General features: G+C 38.2%; 1 protein-coding gene across 2 annotated transcripts in view; it reads right to left on the bottom strand.

The window, feature by feature from the left end:
• Positions 1-27,272, bottom strand: part of AGBL4 (AGBL carboxypeptidase 4) — a 1,536,119-nt gene that overhangs the window by 1,313,082 nt on the left and 195,765 nt on the right. The gene's annotated exons all lie outside the window — the stretch shown is intronic.

The following is a 27,272-nucleotide window of genomic DNA, read 5'->3' as shown; positions in this document are numbered from 1 at the left end:
TCCTTACACCGTATACAAAAATCAATTCAAGATGGATTAAAGACTTAAATGTTAGACCTAAAACCATAAAAACCCTAGAAGAAAATCTACGCATTACGATTCAGGACATAGGCATGGGCAAGGACTTCATGTCTAAAACACCAAAAGCAATGGCAACAAAAGCCAAAATTGACAAATGGGATCTAATTAAACTCAAGAGCTTCTGCACAGCAAAAGAAACTACCATCAGAGTGAACAGGCAACCTACAAAATGGGAGAAAATTTTTGCAACCTACTCATCTGACAAAGGGCTAATATCCAGAATCTACAATGAACTCCAACAAATTTACAAGAAAAAAACAAACAACCCCATCAAAAAGTGGGCGAAGGACATGAAAACTAAAATTCTTAAGAAAAAATAGAAAATTATAGACACAGACAAAGCACGAATACATTCATTGTGCTGCTTACAAATATAATCATTCCCCCTCTGGCTTAGTGCTAAAATTAAAACAGTCATAGCATTTGTTAAACTCCAATTGTTTGGGTAAAGCAATGCTTCCAAGGTGGAACGAAAGGGAGAAATACCCATAGGAATCCCTCTGAGCATGATTTCCTCCAACACCTACATTCTAGGGCTGTTAAGAATGGGAGACACAAGGCTGTATGCATGGACTTGTAGATTTGGAGACAGATAGATGTTATACTTTGATGACACACTCATATTTACCTGTATACATCAAAAAAGAGCCAGTTCCATTTATCTACATTCTTCCAACCTAACAAACACTGACATAAAGGTGCTTGGCTAGGAGAAAGGGATGTAAGTTCATTCATGGGTTTCTCTACATAATCTATGAACACTGATGTTAGAGGAAGGAACACTGGACTAGCTGGTCATTCTAGAAACGTAGACCACTAACGCCCACCACAGTGCTGTGCAAAACCCTGTCACAAGTCACCCTTTCTCCTTCTCCTGGGTTTTCTTGATAAATGTTAATTTTCTAACTTTGGTCTCATCAATTTTCTAGTCATTTATTCTGCAAACATTTACTGCAGAACTACTATGTGCCAGGTACTGTACTAAGTCACACTATGGGAAAGAGAATCTAAGAGAAGTCCTTGTCCCAACAGTTCAAAGTCTCACTGAAGAGACCTACATGTAACTAAATCACTGTAGTGCAATGATTGAAGTAGACATATAAATATCCCAGATGAAAGATATGGGAAAGAAGCCAGAGCTGTAAGATTTAATGGGCTAAAAAGCGCATCACCTGCAAGAAACTTAAACAATACCTGTAGAAGTGCCAGGCTAAGGGAGAATCAGAATTCTAGAATGTTCCAGGTTGAAGGAAAGTCCAATTAATTGCTACTAAAAAAGGATATCTTACTGACAAAGCAGCCCGTAACCACTGTGCCAGGTTCTGATAAAACACAAATAAACTCTGAGCCCAGCCCACCTCAAGAAACCCACAACTCAGTGAAAGATTTCTCACTATACCACTACTAGGCAGAGGCATTAAAAACAATATGACGATATTAAGAAAAACATTAAAAATTGTATTAATATAGAACGCCACATCACTAAGATGGAATTTAAAAGCAGCCCTTGCTTAAGACACTCTCCTGCTATAAACTCTGAAATATTGTCATCAACCTATGCCTCTGCAAAGATGTATTAATTGCATGTGACAAAACAGTCTCTACTCCAATGCCCTCTATTCTCAGCCCTCATCGCCTGACACCACTCTTTGTCCCTAGGTAAACATGGCCACTCCCTCCTTGGTGACTCTATAATACCCTATACAGACTCTGCTCATTCATTCTTCATGCATTCATTTATTCACTTATGTAATCAGTAAGTATTTTTTAGCTACCCATTATGTACAAAACACTGTACTAGGTGCTGGGGATATAAAGTACTCAATAAAACAAACACAATCCTATTCTCAGGGAGGTTACATTCCAGAGGGTATAGATTTATAATAAGAAAATAAATATATAACAGGTCTGGTGATGGTAAGTGCTAAGAACAAAAACAAAGTTGGATAACAGAGGTAGGGAATATGGAAAGAGAGTACTTGACATGGTTTGGCTGTGTCCCCACCCAAATCTCATCTTTTTTTTTTTTTTTTTTTTTTTCTTTTATTATTATTATTATTATACTTTAGGTTTTATGGTACATGTGCGCAATGTGCAGGTAAGTTACATATGTATACATGTGCCATGCTGGTGCGCTGCACCCACCAACTCGTCATCTAGCATTAGGTATATCTCCCAATGCTATCCCTCCCCCCTCCCCCCACCCCACAACAGTCCCCGAAGTGTGATGTTCCCCTTCCTGTGTCCATGTGTTCTCATTGTTCAATTCCCACCCATGAGTGAGAATATGCGGTGTTTGGTTTTTTGTTCTTGCGATAGTTTACTGAGAATGATGATTTCCAATTTCATCCATGTCCCTACAAAGGACGTGAACTCATCATTTTTTATGGCTGCATAGTATTCCATGGTGTATATGTGCCACATTTTCTTAATCCAGTCTATCATTGTTGGACATTTGGGTTGGTTCCAAGTCTTTGCTATTGTGAATAATGCGGCAATAAACATACGTGTGCATGTGTCTTTATAGCAGCATGATTTATAGTCCTTTGGGTATATACCCAGTAATGGGATGGCTGGGTCAAATGGAATTTCTAGTTCTAGATCCCTGAGGAATCGCCACACTGACTTCCACAAGGGTTGAACTAGTTTACAGTCCCACCAACAGTGTAAAAGTGTTCCTATTTCTCCACATCCTCTCCAGCACCTGTTGTTTCCTGACTTTTTAATGATTGCCATTCTAACTGGTGTGAGATGGTATCTCATTGTGGTTTTGATTTGCATTTCTCTGATGGCCAGTGATGGTGAGCATTTTTTCATGTGTTTTTTGGCTGCATAAATGTCTTCTTTTGAGAAGTGTCTGTTCATGTCCTTCGCCCACTTTTTGATGGGGTTGTTTGTTTTTTTCTTGTAAATTTGTTGGAGTTCATTGTAGATTCTGGATATTAGCCCTTTGTCAGATGAGTAGGTTGCGAAAATTTTCTCCCATTTTGTAGGTTGCCTGTTCACTCTGATGGTAGTTTCTTTTGCTGTGCAGAAGCTCTTTAGTTTAATTAGATCCCATTTGTCAATTTTGGCTTTTGTTGCCATTGCTTTTGGTGTTTTAGACATGAAGTCCTTGCCCATGCCTATGTCCTGAATGGTAATGCCTAGGTTTTCTTCTAGGGTTTTTATGGTTTTAGGTCTAACATTTAAGTCTTTAATCCATCTTGAATTGATTTTTGTATAAGGTGTAAGGAAGGGATCCAGTTTCAGCTTTCTACATAGGGCTAGCCAATTTTCCCAGCACCATTTATTAAATAGGGAATCCTTTCCCCATTTCTTGTTTTTGTCAGGTTTGTCAAAGATCAGATACTTGTAGATATGTGGCATTATTTCTGACGGCTCTGTTCTGTTCCATTGATCTATATCTCTGTTTTGGTACCAGTACCATGCTGTTTTGGTTACTGTAGCCTTGTAGTATAGTTTGAAGTCAGGTAGTGTGATGCCTCCAGCTTTGTTCTTTTGGCTTAGGATTGACTTGGCGATGCGGGCTCTTTTTTGGTTCCATATGAACTTTAAAGTAGTTTTTTCCAATTCTGTGAAGAAAGTCATTGGTAGCTTGATGGGGATGGCATTGAATCTGTAAATTACCTTGGGTAGGATGGCCATTTTCATGATATTGATTCTTCCTACCCATGAGCATGGAATGTTCTTCCATTTGTTTGTATCCTCTTTTATTTCCTTGAGCAGTGGTTTGTAGTTCTCCTTGAAGAGGTCTTTCACATCCCTTGTAAGTTGGATTCCTAGGTATTTTATTCTCTTTGAAGCAATTGTGAATGGGAGTTCACTCATGATTTGGCTCTCTGTTTGTCTGTTATTGATGTATAAGAATGCTTGTGACTTTTGCACATTGATTTTGTATCCTGAGACTTTGCTGAAGTTGCTTATCAGCTTAAGGAGATTTTGGGCTGAGACAATGGGGTTTTCTAGATATACTATCATGTCATCTGCAAACAGGGACAATTTGACTTCCTCTTTTCCTAATTGAATACCCTTGATTTCCTTCTCCTGCCTAATTGCCCTGGCCAGAACTTCCAACACTATGTTGAATAGAAGTGGTGAGAGAGGGCATCCCTGTCTTGTGCCAGTTTTCAAAGGGAATGCTTCCAGTTTTTGCCCATTCAGTATGATATTGGCTGTGGGTTTGTCATAAATAGCTCTTATTATTTTGAGATACGTCCCATCAATTCCTAATTTATTGAGAGTTTTTAGCATGAAGGGTTGTGGAATTTTGTCAAAGGCCTTTTCTGCATCTATTGAGATAATCATGTGGTTTTTGTCTTTGGTTCTGTTTATATGCTGGATTACATTTATTGATTTGCGTATATTGAACCAGCCTTGCATCCCAGGGATGAAGCCCACTTGATCATGGTGGATAAGCTTTTTGATGTGCTGCTGGATTCTGTTTGCCAGTATTTTATTGAGGATTTTTGCATCAATGTTCATCAAGGATATTGGTCTAAAATTCTCTTTTTTTGTTGTGTCTCTGCCAGGCTTTGGTATCAGGATGATGCTGGCCTCATAAAATGACTTAGGGAGGATTCCCTCTTTTTCTATTGATTGGAATAGTTTCAGAAGGAATGGTACCAGCTCCTCCCTGTACCTCTGGTAGAATTCGGCTGTGAACCCATCTGGTCCTGGACTTTTTTTGGTTGGTAAGCTATTGATTATTGCCACAATTTCAGCTCCTGTTATTGGTCTATTCAGAGATTCAACTTCTTCCTGGTTTAGTCTTGGGAGGGTGTATGTGTTGAGGAATTCATCCATTTCTTCTAGATTTTCTAGTTTATTTGCATAGAGGTGTTTGTAATATTCTCTGATGGTAGTTTGTATTTCTGTGGGATCGGTGGTGATATCCCCTTTATCATTTTTTATTGCATCTATTTGATTCTTCTCTCTTTTTTTCTTTATTAATCTTGCTAGCGGTCTATCAATTTTGTTGATCCTTTCAAAAAACCAGCTCCTGGATTCATTTATTTTTTGAAGGGTTTTTTGTGTCTCTATTTCCTTCAGTTCTGCTCTGATTTTAGTTATTTCTTGCCTTCTGCTAGCTTTTGAATGTGTTTGCTCTTGCTTTTCTAGTTCTTTTAATTGTGATATTAGGGTGTCAATTTTGGATCTTTCCTGCTTTCTCTTGTGGGCATTTAGTGCTATAAATTTCCCTCTACACACTGCTTTGAATGCATCCCAGAGATTCTGGTATGTTGTGTCTTGGTTCTCGTTGGTTTCAAAGAACATCTTTATTTCTGCCTTCATTTCATTATGTACCCAGTAGTCATTCAGGAGCAGGTTGTTCAGTTTCCACGTAGTTGAGCGGCTTTGAGTGAGATTCTTAATCCTGAGTTCTAGCTTGATTGCACTGTGATCTGAGAGACAGTTTGTTACAATTTCTGTTCTTTTACATTTATTGAGGAGAGCTTTACTTCCAAGTATATGGTCAATTTTGGAATAGGTGTGGTGTGGTGCTGAAAAAAATGTATATTCTGTTGATTTGGGGTGGAGAGTTCTGTAGATGTCTATTAGGTCCGCTTGGTGCAGAGCTGAGTTCAATTCCTGGGTATCCTTGTTGACTTTCTGTCTCGTTGATCTGTCTAATGTTGACAATGGGGTGTTAAAGTCTCCCATTATTAATGTGTGGGAGTCTAAGTCTCTTTGTAGGTCACTCAGGACTTGCTTTATGAATCTGGGTGCTCCTGTATTGGGTGCATATATATTTGGGATAGTTAGCTCTTCTTGTTGAATTAATCCCTTTACCATTATGTAATGGCCTTCTTTGTCTCTTTTGATCTTTGTTGGTTTAAAGTCTGTTTTATCAGAGACTAGGATTGCAACCCCTGCCTTTTTTTGTTTTCCATTTGCTTGGTAGATCTTCCTCCATCCTTTGATTTTGAGCCTATGTGTGTCTCTGCACGTGAGATGGGTTTCCTGAATACAGCACACTGATGGGTCTTGAGTCTTTATCCAATTTGCCAGTCTGTGTCTTTTAATTGGAGCATTTAGTCCATTTACATTTAAAGTTAATATTGTTATGTGTGAATTTGATCCTGTCATTATGATATTAGCTGGATATTTTGCTCGTTAGTTGATGCAGTCTCTTCCTAGTCTCGATGGTCTTTACATTTCGGTATGATTTTGCAGTGGCTGGTACCGGTTGTGCCTTTCCATGTTTAGCGCTTCCTTCAGGAGCTCTTTTAGGGCAGGCCTGGTGGTGACAAAATCTCTCAGCATTTGCTTGTCTGTAAAGTATTTTATTTCTCCTTCACTTATGAAGCTTAGTTTGGCTGGATATGAAATTCTGGGTTGAAAATTCTTTTCTTTAAGAATGTTGAATATTGGCCCCCACTCTCTTCTGGCTTGTAGGGTTTCTGCCGAGAGATCCGCTGTTAGTCTGATGGGCTTCCCTTTGATGGTAACCCGACCTTTCTCTCTGGCTGCCCTTAACATTTTTTCCTTCATTTCAACTTTGGTGAATCTGACAATTATGTGTCTTGGAGTTGCTCTTCTCGAGGAGTATCTTTGTGGCGTTCTCTGTATTTCCTGAATCTGAATGTTGGCCTGCCTTGCTAGATTGGGGAAGTTCTCCTGGATAATATCCTGCAGAGTGTTTTCCAACTTGTTTCCATTCTCCCCGTCACTTTCAGGTACACCAATCAGACGTAGATTTGATCTTTTCACATAGTCCCACATTTCTTGGAGGCTTTGCTCGTTTCTTTTTATTCTTTTTTCTCTAAACTTCCCTTCTCGCTTCATTTCATTCATTTCATCTTCTAGGGCTGATACCCTTTCTTCCATTTGATCGCATCGGCTCCTGAGGCTTCTGCATTCTTCACGTAGTTCTCGAGCCTTGGTTTTCAGCTCCATCAGCTCCTTTAAGCACTTCTCTGTATTGGTTATTCTAGTTATACATTCTTCTAAATTTTTTTCAAAGTTTTCAACTTCTTTGCCTTTGATTTGAATATCCTCCCGTAGCTCGGAGTAGTTTGATCGTCTGAAGCCTTCTTCTCTCAGCTCGTCAAAGTCATTCTCCATCCAGCTTTGTTCCGTTGCTGGTGAGGAACTGCGTTCCTTTGGAGGAGGAGAGGTACTCTGGTTTTTAGAGTTTCCAGTTTTTCTGCTCTGTTTTTTCCCCATCTTTGTGGTTTTATCTACTTTTGGTCTTTGATGATGGTGATGTACAGATGGGTTTTTGGTGTGGATGTCCTTTCTGTTAGTTTTCCTTCTAACAGACAGAACCCTCAGCTGCAGGTCTGTTGGAGTACCTGGCCGGCCGTGTGAGGTGTCGGTCTGCCCCTGCTGGGGTGTGCCTCCCCGTTAAGCTGTGGAAGGCACACAGCTTATTCTGTGTATTTCTGTGGAAGTGACGCCATCGGCAGCTGCAGCAGGAGAGCGGAAATGTCAAAAGTAGAGATACCAGCAACAGATAGAAAATAAAGTTAAGGAGGAGCCAAGATGGCCGAATAGGAACAGCTCCGGTCTACAGCTCCCAGCGCCAGCGACGCAGAAGACGGGTGATTTCTGCATTTCCATCTGAGGTACTGTGTTCATCTCACTAGGGAGTGCCAGACAGTGGGCGCAGGTCAGTGGGTGAGCGCACCGTGTGCCAGCCGAAGCAGGGGCGAGGCATTGCCTCACTCGGGAAGCGCAAGGGGTCAGGGAGTTCCCCTTCCAGGGGTGACAGACGGCACCTGGAAAATCGGGCCACTCCCACCCGAATACTGTGCTTTTCCGACGGGCTTAGGAAACGGTGCCCCAGGAGAGTATAGCCCGCACCTGGCTCAGAGGGTCCTACGCCCACGGAGTCTCGCTGATCGCTAGCACAGCAGTCTGAGATCAAACAGCAAGTCAGCAGCGAGGCTGGGGGAGGGGCGCCCGCCATTGCCCAGGCTCGCTTAGGTAAACAAAGCAGCCTGGAAGCTTGAACTGGGTGGAGCCCACCACAGCTCAAGGAGGCCTGCCTGCCTCTGTAGGCTCCACCTCTGGGGGCAGGGCACAGACAAACAAAAAGACAGCAGTAACCTCTGCAGACTTAAATGTCCCTGTCTGACAGCTGTGAGGAGAGCAGTGGTTCTCCCAGCACGCAGCTGGAGATCTGAGAACGGGCTGACTGCCTCCTCAAGTGGGTCCCTGACCCCTGACCCCCAAATCTCATCTTGAATTGTAGCTCCCATAATCCTTACATGTTATGGGAGGCACCCAGTGGGAGGTAATTGAATCATGGGGGCAGGTCTTTCCCATGCTGTTCTCATGATAGTGAGTATGTATCATGAGATCTGATGGTTTTATAAAGGGCAGTTCCCCTGCACATGCTTTCTTGCCTGCTGCCATGTAAGAAATGCCTTTGCTCCTCTTTCGCCTTCCGCCATGATTGTGAGGCCTCCCCAGCCATGTGGAACCATGAGTCCATTATAAATTACCCAGTTTTGGGTATGTCCTTATTAGCAGCATCAGAGCTGACTAATACAGTACTGTATTAAGTGTGTAGCCAGCAAAGACCTCCCTGATAAGATGACATTTCAGCAGAGAAGTGAATGACATGAGAAATGTACCATATAAGTATCTATGTATCATGTAAGAGTATTCCAGGCAGAAGAAGTTCAAAAGCTCTGAAGTGAGAACATGAGTAGTGTGTTTAAGGAACAGGCAGTGGACAGATGACAGTGTCTTGAACACTATCAGCCCCTACAGCCTTATAGTGTACTTACTTGTATCCACTATCACACTATGAGCTCCCTGAGAGAAAGGATCCTGTTTTAGTTAGCTCTGAGTTCCCATTGCCTAGGACAGAATCTGACCCAGGAGACACTATATAAATATTTGAGTAATAAATTAATGAGTGAGAATTCAACCCTTCTTCTCTCCCTTACTTGATTCACTCCCAGGTATTATTGATGAATATGTGCTGCCTCTTCAACTAGGTTTCCAGCTTTTCTGAAGGCAAACACTGTGTCAAGTATATCTTTTCCCGTTCCTCCCATCTCACATGTACCCCTAGGGTTCAATGCAGTGTTGTACAAATATTATATAAGACCAACAGATATAAAATCATTGAAGGAATATCTAGGTCTAGTGCTACCAAGACACCTGGAACAGGAAATAAATGGCAGAAACCACAGATCAAAATTCTGCATAGAAACAAATGGTGTCAAAATATGAAAAGTAGCCATTAATTTTAATTTTTACTTTTTGTGGGAACATAGTAGGTGTATATATTTATGGGGTACATCAGATGTTTTGATAGAGGCATGCAATGCAATGTGTAAAAATCACATCACAGAAAATGGGGTATTCATCCCCTCAAGCGTTTATCCCTTGTGTTACAAACAATCCAATTATACTCTTTTAGTTATTTTTAAATGTACAACAAAGTTATTATTGGCTATACTCACCCTGTTGGGCTATCAAGTATTAGGTCTTACTCATTCTTTTTAACTATTTTTCATACCCTTAACCAGCCTCACTGACGCTTACCCTCCACTACCCCTCCTTGTCTCAGCTAAACATTCTTCTACTCTCTAACTTCATGACTTCAATTATTTTGATTTTTAGATCCCACAAATAACCGAGTACATGAGACGTTTGTCTTTCTGTGCCTGGTTTATTTCACTTAACACATTGACCTTTAGTTCCATGTTGTTGCAAATGACAGGATCTCATTCTTTTTATGGGTGAATAGTACTCCATCACGTATACATGCCACATTTTCTTTATCCATTCATCTGTTGATGGACACTTATGTTGCTTCAAAATCTTGGCTATTATGAGCAGTGCTGCAACAAATATGGGAGTGCAGATATATTTTTGATATATTGATTTCCTCTCTTTGAGGTATATACCTAGCAGTGGGATTGCTGGATCATATGGTAGCTCTGTTTTCATTAAGTTAGGAACCTCCAAACTGTTCTCCATAGTTGTACCAATTTACATTCTCATCAACAGTACATGAGGGGGTCCCTTTTTTCCACATTCTCACCAGCATTTTTTATTGCCTGTCTTTTGGTTATGAGCCATTTTAACTAGGGTGAGATGATATTTCATTATAGTTTTGCTTTGCATTTCTCTGATGATCAATGATATTGAATACCTTTTCATACGCCTGTTTGCCATTCGTATGTCTTCTTTTGAGAAATGTCTATTAAAGTCTTTTGAAAACTAGCTGTTTCTTAGGTAGGGAAACACTCACCTAATTTCAATCATTACCATCTTTTTTTTCAGTGGGAGGTCTTACTCTGCTGCCCAGGATGGATTGCAATGACAGGATCATGACTCACTGCAGCCTCAAGCTCCTAGGCTGAAGCAATCCTCCCCCATCAGCCTCCCAAGTCACTGGGGTTTACAGGCATATGCCACCATGCCTGGCTATGTATTTTTTTAAGAGATGGGGTCTTGCTATGTTGCCCAGGCTGGTCTCAAAGTCCTGGACTCAAGTGGTCCTTCTGCCTCAGGCTCCTGAGTCATTGAGATTACCTGAGGCACCATGCTCAGCTCTTATCATTACCACCCTTAACTCTCACTAGTACCACTTTACAGATACAACAAGAATAATACCATCATAATTAGAGTATGCTTTCAGGATTCAGAACTGGATAAGAAGAGAGTGGCCCCAGCAAGATAGCCAGAAAGTCTGATGCACAATGTCCAAAAAGTATAGGATGCTCATACATGATTTAAGCTGGAAAAGGTTCCAAAAGGTCTAGGTAATGGGCATATACAATAATGTAGACCAAGCATATTTGCCACGTAGTGGTCCAAGGAAATATGTCTATTCATATCTGGATTTTATCCAGTGATTGGTAAAAATGAAAAGTAGATATGAGTATAGACATGGTGAAAATTAGGCCTCCCAGCCCAGATTCATATCTAGAGGACAAGGGTTCAGGCAATAACCTACGCTTGAAGAGATACTAATTCTAATATTCTAAGCTGAGTGATGAGTAAGACTTTGGCACAGAAAAGAAGGTATCAAGAAAGAACTCATTTTTACAGACAATACCAATAAAAATAATGCAGGAAATGTAACAACTTATAGACTAGTGACCAGGGTTTGTCTCTTGTACATTAGATAACAAAACTAATTGGCAGCATCTCTAATACTGCTCATAGACATTATGCTGTGGTCAAGAAATGGCTCAGAGATGAGGCAGACTGGGATAGAAGTCAAAACCCATCAGTAGCAGATTTAACTGCTGGAAGCCAGGATGAGAAAGGTAAAGGTCTAAGGTGAGAGCTACTCACAAAATCAGAGATTGGTCAAACTGGAGGAAACTTTGCAAACCTGAAACCCAACTATATTAGAGATGTCCATCACTTCTCCTCCACTCATAGCCTCTTAGAGAATTTGTCCTACCCACATCCCTGAAGAGGCAGCCCTATATACACAATGACCACCTTCTTTGGTTTACAGTTGACCAGACCCAAACTGAGAAAATTGTATTTTCCTTCTTATAATTTGGAATTGAAATACAAGACTGAGTTTGTTAGAGTATGTTGAATAGGCCAGTCAACCCTATGGCAGGCAAGTGAACACTCAGCAAGCTTGAAACAGAAACTAAGAACCTTAAAAAGAAAGTTGGCCTGAAGGGCAGGGAATGGAATATAAAGTATTTAGGAACAAGGAGATTCTAGATCATGCAGACCCAGGCATATACATAGAAGAAGAGATTGCCTAATAAGTTTCCAGCTTCCTTTATGCACTATAAGTTAAAAATATTGTCTGTTTATTAATGGTTAAGAATTATGGGATAAAATTTTCCTTGAAAAATAGCCATCTTCTTTAAGATAGCATTAGGAGATATACCTAATGCTAAATGGCGAGTTAATGGGTGCAGCACACCAGCATGGCACATGTATACATATGTAACTAACCTGCACATTGTGCACATGTACCCTAAAACTTAAAGTATAATAATAATAAAAAAAGAAAAAAATTTTAGGGGTTTTTAATAACACATCATTCTCATTCGCAATACTGTTATTTATAATCCTGTGTTAAATATTCAGACTCAATTATTTATTCTATTCCTAAGTAATATTAAGCTATATTTTAAATATTATCCCATACTTTTGGATACACAAATCTGAGAGAGAAGAAAATATACAAACAAAGAAAAAGTGTATACTCTTCCCATCAGCAATGGCATCCAAATTTTACTTATAAGATTGCTTTCCATATTTTACCCTGTTTAGATATGTAAAAGGCTAACATCTAATCCCATTTGTAATGCTGATCCAGCAAGAAAGAAATTAATTTGGCATTAGAGTAGTAACATCAATTTCCCATGTAACTAAAGTAATGCATTTACTGGAAAGAGATTAATATCAATTCCATAAATCATTCACATGCTTTTTCCGGGTTTGAGACATCCAAGTAACGTCATATATGTGAGCTGATATCACTTTGTGCATGTGCCATTCATTAATCTGTGCCTGGGGTTACAGAGAAGTTGTCAGGAGAAAATATAAAGCTTGGAAAAAAATCAATCTTTCTGTTCTTAATTTTTTGTAACTTGTTTTAAGTAAGGTAAGCCAAATGTTGCTAGAAATGCAATGACATTGATCCACACTAGCAGCCAGCATTTTCAGAAAAAATAAATTAAACATTTGGTCACTTAGCTTCCTGGTGGTAACAACTACTTAATATCCACATAAGACAATGTGTAAATGTCAATGTAAACATTCCATTAAGGATCCTCAATAAAATGATGACTAAAAGAAGAACTGAGTCTGAGCCTCTCCTTTAAAGAACAGTTCATCCTTGTTGTTGTTGAATTTCATAATCACATGGGTTTTTTTAGTTTCTTGCTTTCTGTTTGTTTTTTGTTTGTTTTTGTTTTTTGTTTTTTGTTTTTTTTTTGAGATGAGGTCTTGCTCTGTCACCCAGGCTGGAGTAAAGTGGCACCATCATGACTCACTGCAGCCTCAATCTTCCAGGCTCAAGAAATCTTCCAACCTCAGCTCCCAAGTAGCTGGAATTATAGGTGCATGCCATGATGCCTTGCAATATTTTTAAAAATTTTTGTAGAGTTGGAGTCTCCCTGTGTTTCCCAGGCTGGTCTTGAACTCTTGGGCTCAGGTGATCCTCCTGCCTTGGCATCCCAGAGTGCTGCGATAATCACATTACTCAGGATTTCATAGATAAAAAGAACCAATATGATATGTGTATATGTATATGGTGTGTGTGTGATATACATATAAATCATCCAATCCCCACAACACAGCACCAATTACCTGCATGATACAGAATGGGAAGAACAAGACCCAGATGTAAGAACATGGAGCTTGTAACACTCCTATTATTTATTATTACTTTTGACAAATTGATAATATTAACCTAAACTTAAATCTTCCATTCCAAGTCATCTGTGGCTAGCAAAACTGCAGGGACAAGGAAATGAGTGACACAGTGGAAAAAGTCCAGGCCTTTGATTTGACTAAAGTCAAATCCCAGCTCTATCATTTACTAACAGTTACTTGTCTTTGAGCTTCTAATATTTCCTCATCTGAAATATTAGAAAAATAGTGCCTATTTCATAGGATTCTTAGGAGAATTAGAGATAAAGTATATAATGTTTCCTGGCATATAATAGATGATCAATACTTCTCTGGCCATATTTATTCTGTTCACTTCCAGGGCACAGGGTAGAATTTCACCTTTTGGCCCCTTGAAAATAGACGTGGCCATATGACACATTTTATCCAATGCGATATAAGTGGAAATTATTTGTGACTTTTCCAAAAAGGTATTTTTATTATAATATAATTTGGCTATCATAACTTAAAACATACTGAGGCATTTCTCTCTTGCCATGCATTCACAATATCAGAACTCTTTTTATTTTATAGTATATTAGCAACTTACAGAACAGTTCCGCTATCTTCTATTAATTGTGTGAAACAGAAATTTTGTCAACTAAGCAGGACAGGGTTCATTATTCCATTTTAGTGATGAGATCACACATTCAGAGAAGTGAGGTGATTTTTCCCAAGACCACATAGATAATAAGTGTCAGGTCTTCTGATTCCTAGGTAATACCAATCCATGTATAAGAAAAAAATAAATGCCACACTAACAATGAGCTGTTTTATAAGATAATTTATTGAGATGTTAATCTGTGCTGGTAAATGATATCCCACATTCTGTTTTTTCCAATACTGAACATTTATTTCCCTGCCTCCGACCCACATACCATAAACACTATTCTCTAGGCTCTTTGAGCTCTCTTACCTCAAGGGAGGTTTGCGTGGCAATAAAAAAGAAAACATTGCCCCCAACACTTCTTTTCCTGACCTTAGCTAGGATTATGCTAGTAAAAAGAGCAGAGTTCCATTGGAAGCAGAGAAGGGAAGAAAAACGTCCTATACACTGGGAAAGAGAAGTCAAAGATTCCAAGAATGGTGGGAGGAAGAGGTGCTCCCTGGCAATCCTCAGTAATAAATGGCTTCGCAGGGTACCTACAGAGGAAGAACGCTAGGCACTAGGTCTCTGAAGGTAGGCAAAAGCTCCAATAAAGACCCTCATGCCCTGCTTGTGTAAGGCTTCCCACATTCAAGGAGTTGCATGAGCTTGAATTATGAGGGTGTCGTGGTACCCAGACATTTAAAAATCAGAATGTTTTATCTCCTAGTGTAAGCATCACATACACCTCTTGGAGTCTTATGTGACTTTTGAGAAAGAAAGCCTCAGTTAAGATGTGAAATTGAATTTCCTCTAATCCCAGTGAGAAGGAAATCCAGAGTCAGATTAACTTGATATAAATAAACTAATTTGAAATTTCTTACTGAGTGTATAAACAAGGACCCACACCCTAGTCCAAAGTCCTTCTGAAAACACATACTTAACTGCCAATTTCATTTAATTGTGTGAAACAGTTATAAATTGTGTCCCATAATATGTTCCTGATTATTCCTAAAGGATTGAGTTTTCCAATCCAAAAATGTTACCCTTTGTCCATCAACTGTGAGATGACGTGAAATGAATTATCTCCCTCCATTACGGAGGAATAAGATATGCTACGAATGCACGCAATAAGCCCTCACAGATCAGATACTCAAACCCTACACAGGGATTGAGCCAAAGTTCCCCAAAGTGGTAACAAGTACATTCCTATCTACTCAACTCAAAGGGTCTCAACTAGCTAGTCTACAAGCTAATATAGGACATCAGACTGGTTATTAGCTTGTACTTCAACTTGGAAACGCTCTAGTTGTTAATAATGAGCCAGGAAATAAACAGATAAATGCTGAATAACCAAAAGTTAACTAAGATGTATAAGAACAGGTTTTGAGGTCAGGTAGGACTGGGCTGAACTCCAGATTCTGCCACTTATTAGTTAGGTGCACTTAGTCAAGTCACAACTTCTCTAAAACTTAATTTCTTCAACTCCCTTCTCTACAAACAGGAATAACATGCTTACCCTAATTTTTGTCCAGGATTTATGAGAGGCCACAATAGATGTGAAAACACTTTGTTAATCATAAAATGCTTACAAATATTAGCAATTATTACAGTTTTATTACTTTTCTTGCTGTTATTACTTTCCACTAGCCCCTGAGGTCTACCAAAGGTAGCACATGGGGAGTTCCCCTAAAAAATAGGCTGATTGTGTGGTCCAGTATGCTTTTAAAAAGAATAGGTACCATGAAGCTTCTAAATGTATTTATTCATTCATTCATTCATTCATTCATTTAATAAATGTGTATTGAGTGCCCAAGAATTGTTCAAATCATTCAATATTCGAAATGTATCCTCATTTACCTCTCACAGTGACCACTAGAAGCTCTTCCTTTGGGTTTAGCTGTGTGACATTTGGAGAGACATTTAAACTGAAAACCTGTTTCTTCATCTGTAAAATTAAGATGGCATTACTTATCCCACAACATAGGGTCAAATGAGATCAAGGCTATGAAAATGCAAAGTCACCAATATGGCACTCCAAATGTTCAAGAGTGCTACTGATAAACTTACCTTAACTACCTAAATGTCCTAAGGATGATGTGGGAATTTAAGATTATCTTGAATCTACAAGCATTGTACTGAGCTACTGCTCTCTGTAGAATGTGTTTATGACAGTAGTTATTTCCATAAATACTCATAAAGCCAATGGAGTAAGGAGGCATCAAGGAAGTAAAGACATTTGGTATGTTTTAACTTTCTTTTCTAGTCACTAAATGTTTATATTTGTAAGCTGCACTGCTTTACTGTGATTACGAAATTGTTGTTGACTCAGTTGGAAATGTTCCTATAAATGATAGATTTTCCATTTATGAAAACTTGATTATCTAAAATTGAGAAAACAGAATTCAGCTGTAGATGAATTTCAGGATAAACTTTTAAAAATAGAATAAATAAATGTGGGTCAACATTTACAAGTTATCAATTCTTTTTTTTTAAGTAATAAACATTTCTTTTTTCAATCCCAAATACTGAAAGAAAATCTCACTTACATTAGTTTTGAGTTTTCCTAGAAAAATATCACAGAACATCAGGGCTGGAAACAACCTTGATGGTGATCTAGCCATAAAAGTTGGATTGGGGAGGATGAGATTTAAATCACATCCATTTAAAAATATTTTAACCTATGAATGAGAAAATTCTGTGTAATATTTTCTTTTCCAGAAAAAAAATTGGGGGGTTTTTATTCACATTGTTCACACCATAAAGACGGATGATAAGACACTGAATATGTTTTTAAAACTATAAAATTAAAGGTATATTTCCATCCGGGTCAACAACAAAACTTCAGGTATTTTTCTTTTTTGTATTTTTCTTTCTTTTCTTTTTTTCTTTCTTTCTTTTTTCTTTTTTTTTTTTTTTTTTTTTTGTGTGTGTGTGTGTGTGTGTGTGTGTGTGTGTGACGGAGTCTCGCTCTGTCACCCAGGCTGGAATGTAGTGGCGTGATCCAGGCTCACTGCAACCTCCACCTCCTGGGTTCAAGCAATTCTCCTGCCTCAGCCTCCTGAGTAGCTAGGATTACAGGCGCCCGCAACGCCTGGCTAATTTTGTATTTTAGTAGAGATGGGGTTTCGCTATGTCAGTCAGGCCGGTCTTGAGCTCCTGACCTCAGGTGATCCACGTAATTTCTAAATAAAATTATCCAAATTCTCAAATGCTCATCTCCAGAAAGCCCTTCTGTCCTCCAATCCACATTGATATCTTACTCCAAATTTATACATAAGTATGATATTCATTATACAAACTCATACTGAAGTATTTACAATTTTATTTTGCTGTATAATAGTTTATGTATGCTTAATTGTGCTTCTACAACTAGTCTACAAGCATATGAGTTGCAATGATGGGGACTGGAGATGCTGCGGTAGAAACTGCTACTGATTGCAAAATTCATTTCTTATTCTACCTGGGCACACAAATAGACTTCATTTATCGGTCCATTTGTGTCCATACGACTATTTCTCATTAATGGATTATAAGTTGAAAGAATATGTAATATTTCCAGTTTAAGGCTTTTAAGAAGTAGATGCATCTCCTCTTTTAATTGTTCTCCTCACACCAGTTGGATACAGATGATGATGACAGACTTTGGGAACAGTGGAGTCACTGAAATGGAAGATGGAAGAAGACTAGAACCCTGAATCATCATGTAGAATGAATACTTACCTGTCTTGGACTGTTATATGAGCAAGAAATAACTTTTGCTTATATTTGCACCATTATATATTTTGGAATTTATTTGTTACAGAAGTCAAACCTATGTAAACCAATGCAGCTATGGTTACTTAAAGTTGGATTTTCTCTTAACAAAATGCTCAAACATGGGTCCACAGCTTAGCTATAAGGCAGTGTGAAAATTGACCTAGTGGGCTGGAAAAATTATTATGTCATAAAGTAAAACCATCAACGTTGAGAACTTGGAAGAATATCATGGGCCCAACTGAGCTGGTAACTCTAGTAGACATAGTTTAAAAATATATATTAATACACGTTGGTTGTTCCTTGTTGGTAATAATTAGATCAGATAATAATAGACCAGTTTTCAAGGGAAATTGAATGGAATAGAGCAAATGCAAGAAATTGAGGCATAGCAGGTTTGAAAAATCAGCTACTTTTGGACCTCAAAAGTTTGGAAGCAAGAATGTCCCAAGCTGCTGAAGACAAATGAATTATTCTGTGAATTGAGGAGAGATTTTGAAATGGGTAGGGAATCATCCAGAAACATGGAAAAGCAGCCATAGAGAACTAAGGGGTGCTTGATATCCAATTTTAAGTCATGTTCACTTCTGCAATTTTTAAAGAAATTTCTATCCTTCCATTAAGGCTACATAATGTGTGTGTGTGTGTGTGTGTACATATACACACAGAAACACACAGTACTGTGTCGGAATGTATACATTTTCTTGGCAATATAAAGAAAAGTTAAGTTCCATAACAGGTATGACATAAAGCAGAAATAAAAGACCAGGTAAGGCCGGGCACAGTGGCTCAAGCCTGTAATCCCAGCACTTTGGGAGGTCGAGTCGGGTGGATCACCTGAAATTGGGAGTTCGAGGCCTGCCTGACCAACATGGAGAAACCCCATCTCTACTAAAAACAAAAATTAGCCAGGTGTGGTGGTGCATGCCTGTAATCCCAGCTACTTGGGAGGCTCAGGCGGGAGAATCGCTTGAACCCAGGAGGCAGAAGTTGCGGTGAGCCGAGATCGTGCATTGCACTCCAGCCTGGGCAACAAGAGCAAAACTCCATCTCAAAAACAAAACAAAACAGAAAAACAGGTAAGATGCATGGGAAACCAAGAGTCCTAACAAAGGAGGAACTGAGGTCAAAATGAAGATATACAGAGAAGTACAGAATATGGTTCTTGGGCTGACACCTGGGTTATACAAGCAACCTCTGTCCAAGGTAAAGATTCCCGCATTACAGTTAACAAGTGTTTACTAACAATGCTAAGCTCTGTGTTTGAGCCTCACGATTTGTCAAATGAATGAGATATGGCATTTGAATCACAAGGGAAGGCACATCAACAAAGAAATGATTGATAATGAAAAGCTTAGAAGCAATAGAAGCTATTCACTTAAACCAACCTATGGTTTCAGAAGCAATGAAGCCATTCACTTAAACTGACCTAGGGCTTCAGAGAAGGCTTCCTGGTTAGATAACTAAGTTATCTTGAAGGATAAATGCAAATAAGCCAGAGAAAGAAGGGTAGGAATGGCTTTTAAGACAAAGATAATCATATAAACTAAAGCAAGGAAGCATAAAATTATACCACACATGTGGAGAACTAAAACTGTGTAAACACAGTCTAAAACTAAGGCAAAGGGGGCTAAGAAAAATGTCTGGAAACGTTGGTAGCAGGTAAAGTCATGGAAAGTGCTAAATGCTATGATAAGATGCGTGGGCTTCATTTCATAAACAATGAGGATGCACTGAAGATTCTTATCTGATTCGTTCTCTTCTGAATCTGAGCTATTGACATTTTTTGGTTTGCTCCTATTGATTTTGACTCCATACTACTGCATAGATTTTTTTTCTCCACTCATAATAGAGCCTCTCTTATTTGCTCTGCCAGTAAGTAACCACCCTGATAAGTCACCCAAGCTGTTACAGCTTCCTAAGCAAGACCCAGATAGAATATAGTGAGCAACTAAATACATTGTTTTCAAAACACTGAATGGTTCTAACTGACTCTATCTTCTTTACTGATAAAAAAAACTGTCATTTTCTTTTGTTTTTCTAAATAATATGCCCTCTTCTGTGATGTATTTTAAAGCATACATGAATATTCTGCATCATCCACTAAACAATCATGTGTCTTATTTCTATTCCATGAAAACAGGAAGCAGGAATAGGACACAAGAAGGAGGAGTAGGAAGAGGACAAAAAATTTATGTTGTTGACATTTGTCAAGTGCCTACTATGTAATAGGCATTTGATACATTACCTTATGTAATTTTCACAACCATTCTACAAGACAGTTCATTATTCCACATATTTTAAAATGAGAAAACAGAAGTTCAGAAAGGCTAAATGTGATGGGTAATTGTATGTGTCAATTTGGCTATGTCACCGTGCCAAAATATGTGATCAAATCTTTACTCCGGATGTCTCTGTGATGGTGTTTTTGGATGAGATTAACATTTAAATTAACAGATTTTGATTAAAGCAGATTGCCCTCCACAATGTGGGTAGACCTCATCCAATTAGTTGAAGACTTGAATGGAACAAAAGACTGACCTCCTTGAGTAACAGGAAATTCTGCCAGCAGATGGCCTTCAGACCAACTGCAGCACTGGCTCTTCCCTGGATCTCTAACTTGCTGGCCCACTCTGCAGACTTGCCACCTTTCATAAACATGTGAGCCAATTCCTTAAAATAAATCTTCACTCACACATACATACACACATACACACACACACACACCTTTTTGGTTCTGTTTCTCTGGAGAACCCTGATGAATATACTAAAGAACTCAAACAAGGCCACTCAGATAGTAAATAACAAAAAAACACAAAACTTACAACCAGAACTGTTTGTTTCCAAAGCTAGGATTCCACTAGCTACACAATTTTCCACATAATAACTTTAAACACTAATATATTAAAAATGAAAACTAATTTACATAATATTTTAAAACTATTTTAATATTTGTGTAAATTGATAAGCTTAAAAAGTTGTTTTTTTCCTGTGTTGGAGCACTCTTCAGGAAAAATTACAAAAATTAATAAAAAACAAAAACCGTCTGTAATTGAAGTTTAGTGCACAGGAAAGTTTTTTAAAAAAACAAGCAAAACATATTGGGAAGGAATTAACTAGTACATATGGGTATGAGCATTTGCTTCTAAATGTGGCAATGAAATCTGCCCTATGAGACATTCTTGCAACACATTTGTTTTAAACAAGTATGTTCTGCCATATTTAAGGGACATTTCAAATACAAACCTTCTGTGATTGATATGTAAATTATGAACAGAGTGACAAATCGAAGACTAAGATGAAGGCATTGAGTCAAGTTAACCCATCTACACTTGGCTCCTTTAGGATATCTAACAGCTAAATATAAGAGTGAGTTGATGACAAAGCAAGGAACCATATCAGGTTTTCATGATCTCCTCTTATATAATAACTCTATCCCTGTATAGACAAAGAAGGCAGAAATAGAAGACAAGACTATAGAAAATTGTTTTTACTCATCCATGAAAGAAGAAGACTTTAGGGTGAGTATAAACTTGCCAATTATTTTAGGACCCACCATTTTATGTTTAAGCAATTGTCATTTATTCATTTATCCATGGATGTTTTGTGCACCTATTAAGAGCTAGCCATTGTAAGAAAAGAAATCATGGTTCCTGCCCTAAAGAAGTTTATGCTTGCAGGCACAGTGAAAAGCTATGTTCCACAAAAGAAATATTAGTAAAACTGAAATCGTAAACTGGAAGATGGAAAAGCCATATACAGCTGCAGATATTATAGGAGAAAGTAAGTTTGGCTACAGACTTTGAGGATAGATTTCAATAAAAATCTGAAAAAGAACATACCAAACAAAGACAGTATCATAATTAACGTTAAAAACAATAAGGATTTGATATCGGTTAGCAGAATAAAAATGAAAATGCATATAAGAGAAGGATCATACAGGTAGAGTATGAATTCTCAATGGGGGTGCTTTCATTTGGAGCAAAAACATTTTAAACTATTACAATGATTTGTTGCCCTCTGAAAGATCACAGTACCTAAAGAGATACGCAGTATATCAGTAGCAATGAAATTTCAGGGAGATGGGGGAGTAGGAAAAAATACCCAAAAAGTAGAGTAATAATTAAAAAAATCAGTGAAAAACATTAAGATGGAGTAAAAGGATTTAATAAGCAATTAGATGGAGTGACAAAGAAAAGCAAAAGATGACTTTAGAATGACTAGAAAGCTATTAGGATTTTTGAAATTAAAAAAAGTTTTAAGGTCAAAAGGTCTCTTCTGTTTTGAAGTTAAAACATAAGTTTGGTTTGGGGAGCTGTCCATTTTAAAATATCAATACACATCTAGCTACAGACACAATTGGATAGTTTAAAATATAGAATCACTACCTTGAAGTGAGTTCAAGGCTGATGATACTTTCCAAGGCAGTGTTATTCAAAATTTCGTCCATAGATTGATGCTGGTCTGAAATGTGTTTGTTATACATTGCTACCAATTAAGTACAGTATGATACTTTTACAGTCATTTGACATCCAAACTTATGATTGGTTTACTTATCTAGTTCAATAGGGTGTAAATAAATTTAAGTGTTGACAAACTCATGTGGCAAATTGCACATGGCATGAGCATCATACAAGTCATGCACAGTAGGATCATATAGAGAGCCATGACAGACTGGGGAAAAATAAAGTTTGTTCTTGACCACACATAGTTCTGAGAAGCATTTTACCAGGGCTTAATTATGTAGAACTTATTACTTAATGAAACTGTATTCCATCATTTCTAAGACAGCAGGGACACTACTACAGTGTCTAACAAAGAGTAAGTACTCAATAAATCAAATAAGCTTCTAATTTTTAGACAAAATGTTATAATATCTGCATAATTGCATTTTTATTGGAAGGGAGTTCATAGCTTTCGTTAGATTCTTATTAACAGATGCCTGTTACCTAACAAAGGCTAATAAACAATGCAGTAAAAAAAAAAAAAACCTCATTATTACTATTATCTTTGTACCTTCAGTATCTGCACATAATTTCATTCATCCATTTAACAAATAATTATTGAATGCCTACTCTATGTTAGGCTCTGGAGATAGAGCAAATAGACAAAGTAACTATTCTTATTGTAAGAAAGGCAGATAAACAAACAAAAAAGCAAGTAGCATATGAAAACAAAATGCTATAAAAGAGAAACCGGGTAGCTGCTTTGGATCATCACAGAAGGCTTCTCTGAGGAAGCAATATTTAAGCTGAAATCTGAATACCAAGAAGTAAAGATGGTGTGGGGGGGTGATCAGAATTCCAGAAAAAAAAATTTGGCTGAATCAAACAGCCTAAAGAACAAATATGGCCTGCTCTGGGAACAGGTAGAAAGTCACTATGGCTCCAGCATAGTGTAGTAGAGTAAGAATGTCATGAGGTGAAGTCAGAAAAGTGGTCAAGGGCCAGACCAAGTAGTCACTGACCACTTTTTAGTCAGGATAAGAAGTCCGCATTATATTCTAATTCTGATGGTAAGCCAATGACGGTATGAAATAGGGAAAGAATGAGATGTGATTTGAATATTTAAGATGATTCACCAAAGTTGAAATGAAGGAAAAATGTTAAGGGCAGCCAGAGGGAAAGGTCGGGTTACCCACAAAGGGAAGCCCATCAGACTAACAGCGGATCTCTTGGCAGAAACTCTACAAGCCAGAAGAGAGTGGGGGCCAATATTCAACATTCTTAAAGAAAAGAATTTTCAACCCAGAATTTCATATCCAGCCAAACTAAGCTTCATAAGTGAAGGAGAAATAAAATACTCTACAGAGAAGCAAATGCTGAGAGATATTGTCACCACCAGGCCTGCCCTAAAAGAGCTCCTGAAGGAAGCACTAAACATGGAACGGCACAACCAGTACCAGCCACTGCAAAATCATGCCAAAATGTAAAGACCATCGAGACTAGGAAGAAACTGCATCAACTAACGAGCAAAATAAACAGCTAACATCATCATGACAGGATCAAATTCACACATAACAATATTAACTTTAAATATAAATGGACTAAATGATCCAATTAAAAGACACAGACTGGCAAACTGGATAAAGAGTCAAGGCCCATGAGTGTGCTGTATTCAGGAAACCCATCTCACATGCAGAGACACATATAGGCTCAAAATAAAAGGATGGAGGAAGATCTACCAAGCAAATGGAAAACAAAAAAAGGGAGGGGTTGCAATCCTAGTCTCTGATAAAACAGACTTTAAACCAACAAAGATCAAAAGAGACAAAGAAGACCATTACATAATGGTAAAGGGATCAATTCAACAAGAAGAGCTAACTATCCTAAATATATATGCACCCAATACAGGAGCACCCAGATTCATAAAGCCAGACCTGAGTGACCTACAAAGAGACTTAGACTCCCACACAATAATAATGGGAGACTCTAACACCCCACTGTCAACATTAGACAAATTGAGACAAAAAGATAACAAGGATACCCAGGAATTGAACTCAGCTCTGCACCAAGCAGACCTAATAGACATCTACAGAACTCTCCACCCCAAATCAACAGAATATACTTTTTCAGCACCACACCACACCTATTCCAAAATTGACCACATAGTTGGAAGTAAAGCTCTCCTCAGCAAATGTAAAAGAACAGAAATTATAACAAACTGTCTCTCAGACCACAGTGCAATCAAATTAGAACTCAGGATTAAGAAACTCACTCAAAACTGCTCAACTACATGGAAACTGAACAACCTGCTCCTGAATGACTACTGGGTACATAATGAAATGAAGGCAGAAATAAAGATGTTCTTTGAAAAAAATGAGAACAAAGACACAACATACTAGAATCTCTGGGATGCATTTAAAGCAGTGTGTAGAGGGAAATTTATAGCATGAAATGCCCACAAGAGAAAGCAGGAATGATCCAAAATTGACACCCTAACATCACAATTAAAAGAACTAGAAAAGCAAGAGCAAACACATTCAAAAGCTAGCAGAAGGCAAGAAATAACTAAAATCAGAGCAGAACTGAAGGAAATAGAGACACAAAAAACCCTTCAAAAAATTAATGAATCCAGGAGCTGGTTTTTTGAAAGGATCAACAAAATTGATACACCGCTAGCAAGACTAATAAAGAAAAAAAGAAAGAATTAAATAGATGCAATAAAAAATGATAAAGGGGATATCACCACCAATCTCCCAGAAATACAAACTACCATCAGAGAATACTACAAACACCTCTACACAAATAAACTAGAAAATCTAGAAGAAATGGATAAATTCCTCGACACATACACTCTCCCAAGACTAAACTAGGAAGAAGTTGAATCTCTGAATAGACCAATAACAGGATCTGAAATTGTGGCAATAACCAATAGCTTACCAACCAAAAAGAGTCCAGGACCAGATGGATTCACAGCCGAATTCTACCAGAGGTACAAGGAGGAACTGGTACCATTCCTTCTGAAACTATTCCAATTAATAGAAAAAGAGGGAATCCTCCCTACCTCACTCTATGAGGCCAGCATCATCCTGATATCAAAGCTGGGCAGAGACACAACCAAAAAAGAGAATTTTAGACCAATATCCTTGATGAACATTGATGCAAAAATCCTCAATAAAATACTGGCAAACCGAATCCAGCAGCCCATCAAAAAGCTTATCCACCATGATCAAGTGGGCTTCATCCCCAGGATGCAAGGCTTGTTCAATAAACGCAAATCAATAAATGTAATCCAGCATATAAACAGAACCAAAGACAAAAACCACATGATTATCTCAATAGATGCAGAAAAGGCCTTTGATAACATTCAACAACCCTTCATGCTAAAAACTCTCAACAAATTAGGTATTGATGGGAAATATCTCAAAATAATAAGAGCTATCTATGACAAACCCACAGCCAATATCACACTGAATGGGAAAAAACTGGAAACATTTCCTTTGAAAACTGGCACAAGACAGGGATGACCTCTCTCACCACTACTATTCAACATAGTGTTGGAAGTTCTGGCCAGGGCAATAAGGCAGGAGAAGGAAATAAAGGGTATTCAATTAGGAAAAGAGGAAATCAAATTGCCCCTGTTTGCAGATGACATGATTGTATATATAGAAAACCCCATTGTCTCAGCCCAAAATCTCCTTAAGCTGATAAGCAACTTCAGCAAAGGCTCAGGATAAAAATCAATGTACAAAAATCACAAGCATTCTTATACAACAATAACAGACAAACAGACAGCCAAATCATGAGTGAACTCCCATTCACAATTGCTTCAAAGACAATAAAATACTTAGGAATCCAACTTACAAGGGACATGAAGGACCTCTTCAAGGAGAACTATAAACTACTGCTCAATGAAATAAAAGAGGATACAAACAAATGGAGGAACATTCCATGCTCATGGGTAGGAAGAATCAATATTGTCAAAATGGCCATACTGCCCAAGGTAATTTATAGATTCAATGCCATCCCCATCAAGCTCCCAATGACTTTCTTCACAGAATTGGAAAAAACTACTTTAAAGTTCATATGGAACCAAAAAAGAGCCCGCATCACCAAGTCAATACTAAGCCAAAAGAACAAAGCTGGAAGCATCACGCTACCTGACTTCAAACTATACTACAAGGCTACGGTAACCAAAACAGCATGGTACTGGTACCAAAACAGAGATATAGATCAATGGAACAGAACAGAGCCCTCAGAAACAATGCCGCATATCTACAACTATCTGATCTTTGACAAACCTGAGAAAAACAAGCAGTGGGGAAAGGATTACCTATTTAATAAATGGTGCTGGGAAAACTGGCTAGCCATATGTAGAAAGCTGAAACTGGATCCCTTCCTTACACCTTATACAAAAATTAATTCAAGATGGATTAAAGACTTAAACGTTAGACCTAAAACCATAAAAACCCTAGAAGAAAACCTAGGCATTACCATTCAGGACATAGGCATGGGCAAGGACTTCATGTCTAAAACACCAAAAGCAATGGCAACAAAAGCCAAAATTGACAAATGGGGTCTAATTAAACTAAAGAGCTTCTGCACAGTAAAAGAAACTACCATCAAAGTGAAGAGGCAACCTACAAAATGGGAGAAAATTTTTGCAACCTACTCATCTGACAAAGGGCTAATATCCAGAATCTACAATGAACTCAAACATATTTACAAGAAAAAAACAAAACAACCCCATCAAAAAGTGGGTGAAGGATATGAACAGACACTTCTCAAAAGAAGACATTTATGCAGCCAAAAGACACATGAAAAAATGCTCATCATCACTGGCCATCAGAGAAATGCAAATCAAAACCACAATGAGATACCATCTCACACCAGTTAGAATGGCAATCATTAAAAAGTCAGGAAACAACAGGTGCTGGAGAGGATGTGGAGAAACAGGAACACTTTTACACTGTTGGTGGGACTGTAAACTAGTTCAACCATTGTGGAAGTCAGTGCGGCAATTCCTCAGGGATCTAGAACTAGAAATACCATTTGACCCAGCC

The sequence above is a fragment of the Pongo pygmaeus genome, chromosome 1, assembly GCF_028885625.2.
Source record: "Pongo pygmaeus isolate AG05252 chromosome 1, NHGRI_mPonPyg2-v2.0_pri, whole genome shotgun sequence".
In the NCBI taxonomy this organism is placed as follows: domain Eukaryota; kingdom Metazoa; phylum Chordata; class Mammalia; order Primates; family Hominidae; genus Pongo; species Pongo pygmaeus.
This window is presented reverse-complemented; position numbering and strand designations above follow the sequence as displayed.